The 3,067-nt window shown below is 38.5% G+C and overlaps 1 non-coding gene across 1 annotated transcript; it reads left to right on the plus strand.

Annotated features, from left to right (window-relative positions):
* Positions 1 to 1,653: 1,653 nt before the first annotated feature.
* Positions 1,654 to 1,760, plus strand: LOC122691021. Its single transcript, XR_006340272.1, has one exon. It is a non-coding gene; the product is annotated as a U6 spliceosomal RNA (small nuclear RNA).
* Positions 1,761 to 3,067: the final 1,307 nt, after the last annotated feature.

The raw sequence follows: 3,067 nt of genomic DNA on the forward strand, positions 1-3,067 counted from the left end.
AGCATAGAAGTTTTTTGGGGTTGAATAAGCTCCCGGTAAGTGTTAGCAATTTTTGTTCTTGTACTTCAGTGTTGCATATGTTAGGATAATCACCTACATGGTACAAGGAATCTCCTTGCAAATTATACCATAATACTGTATGCTAGGTCTCCATTAAAGTCATATTACTAATAATTAAACAGAAAACACATACACACACAGCATTAAAATAGCTGACTATATAATCCTGAAAAAATATCTTGTAGGCACCTTCAGATGACTTAGAAACTTAAAAACATTTCTTTTGAAAAAGTATACATTTTTAAAAGTGGTCTCAGAATATTAAGATTCTCAAAAAATTAAAACTTTTGAAAATATGGTGATGACTTCTTATTTCACATGACAATTGCTTACTCTTGTAATCAATTACTTTCTCTAGAAAAGTAAAGCATGTTTGTGTAACAAGGAAATTATAGATGAGTTTAGTGAGGATTTATCCTTTCTCAGTCTGTTTGAAAGTATGAGATTGTTTTAATTTGTGAAGCCTAAGACATAAATAAAAATATAAAAATGCAAGAGCAGAGAAAGAGTGGATGTTAAGAGAATATAGGTAGGATAACAAAATAGCTTGAGAAGGAAAAATAGATTTAGAAGTGGGTCAGCTCTTAGAATAATACTGTAGGGAATTTCTGAACCAAATTTCTGAACCAGGTGAAGAAGAGCCTGTCAGTCAATGGATAAGTGTAAGAGAAGGCCCAGCAAAACTTTTCAGGTTTGCTTTACCTGAGAACCTGGTTGGTAACATTGGTGGACCAGTTGTATTTCATACACTTCATCCATGTTTTACATGGATACGACTGTGTCTCATTGAAGAGAGAAATTTTGGAAGCTGGAACCAATACTCTCTGTTCAATCGTAGTGCTTCCAATAATCTTAAAAGTGTCATCCTTAATGCCAAGCATTTGGCAAGCTGCATTATGTGTTAATGATTCACTGATCCTTGTGGAGACAGAGTGTACAAAGGGGAGCAGTGAACATGCATACATAATTAGCTTTTCTAATACTCATTCTTAATATTCCCCAAAGCACCAGTAGAAAATATTCATTTAATTTTTATAAAATAATCTGTGATTCCAACTGAGATGTGATTCTTTATTATTCAGAAATGCCACATGGATACATCACATTCTCCAAATACCCATTCAAACTATTAGAATGATACAATTCAGACTTTGCTTTTGCAAATATGAAATGCATTTTGTAGCCAACAAGTGTGGGTGCATCCTTGCATATGATCCAGCTTTCATCACTTTGTTTCCCTTTCTCTTGGAGACAATGATTACAGAGAATAAAGTAACTCTGAAAGTCATGTAAGTCCACTTTTCTAGATAAAAAGATATTCTATATCTAGCCTTTGATTTTACTTGAATATTTATATAGTTTATATTTCGTAAAACACACAAATGTAATCTTAGAGCACATGAAAAATGTTTAAAAGTCTTAAAAATTATATAATAATCCTAAGAAAACATGACTTTGGGGGAGGTAACCTTGGTTTACAACATTATATGTTTCAGGCACACAAGATTGTATTTTGATTTCTGTATACACTAGTGTGCCTAATATCCAAAATGTATAAATATTACTTTTTTTATACTGAGTATCATATAAAATGTGCTCACTTTGGCAGCACATATGCTAAAATCGGAATGATACAGAGAAGATTAGCCTGGCCCCTGCACAAATATGACATGGAAATTTGTGAAGTGTCCCATATTTTGGGGGGTCTTCCCAGGTGGCACAGTATTAAAGAATCTGCCTGCCAATGCAGGAGACGCAAGAGATGCTGGCTAGATCCCTGGGTTGGGAAGATACCCTGGAGAAGGTAATGGCCACCCACTCCAGTGTTCTTGACTGGGAAATCCCATGGACAGAGGAGTCTGGCAGGCTACAGTGCATGGGGTCTCAAAGAGCTGGACATGACTTAGCACTTTGCCGACGAGTGTCCATATAGTCAAAGCTATTGTTTTTCCAGTAATCATGTATGGATGTGAGAGTTGGACCATAAAGAAGGCTGAGCACCGAAGAATTGATGCTGTTGAATTGTGGGGCTAGAGAAGACTCTTGAGAGTCCCTTGGATTGCAAGGAGATCAAACCAGTCAATCCTAAGGGAAATCAACCCTGAATATTCATCGGAAGGACAGATGCTGAGGCTGAAGCTCCAATATTTTGGCCACATGATGTGAAGAACTGACTCATTGAAAAAGACCCTGATGCTGGGGAAGATTGAAGGCAGGAGGAGAAGGGGACAATAGAGGACAAGATGGTTGGAGGGCATCACCAGTTAGATGGAAATGAGTTTGAACAAGCTCCGGGAGTTGGTGATGGACAAGGAAGCCTGGTGCACTGCATTCCATGGAGTCACAAAGAGACTGACGTGACTGAAGAACAGCATTCTTAATACACATAATGATATACTACTTCCAAATAATTTAGTACCTAATAGAAAAAGAGAAACCAGTGGCCTGAACTATGCGACTCAAAAGCAGAGACATTACTTTGCCAACAAAGGTCCGTCTGGTCAAGGCTATGGTTTTTCCAGTGGTCATGTATGGATATGAGAGTTGGACTGTGAAGAAAGCTGAGCTCTGAAAAATTGATGCTTTTAAAAACTGTGGTGTTAGAGAAGACTTTTGAGAGTCCCTTGGACTGCAAGGAGATCCAACCAGTCCATCCTGGGTGTTCATTGGAAGGACTGATGCTGAAGCTGAAACTCCAATACTTTGGCCACCTCATGTGAAGAGTTGACTCATTGGAAAAGACCCTGATGTTGGGAGGGATTGGGGGCAGGAGGAGAAGGGGATGACAGAGGATGAGATGGCTGGATGGCATCACCGACTCGATGGGCATGAGTTTGAGTAAACTCCAGGAGTTGGTGATGGACAAGGAGGCCTGGCATGCTGTGATTCATGGGGTTGCAAAGAGTCGGACACGACTGAGCGACTGAACTGAACTGGACTGATAAAAGACTTCTTGGCATTTTCTAAATCTGTATCTTTAGATTTTGGGAAATCTTTCAAAAACAAT

Source organism: Cervus elaphus, chromosome X, assembly GCF_910594005.1.
Source record: "Cervus elaphus chromosome X, mCerEla1.1, whole genome shotgun sequence".
Classification (NCBI taxonomy): Eukaryota; Metazoa; Chordata; class Mammalia; order Artiodactyla; family Cervidae; genus Cervus; species Cervus elaphus.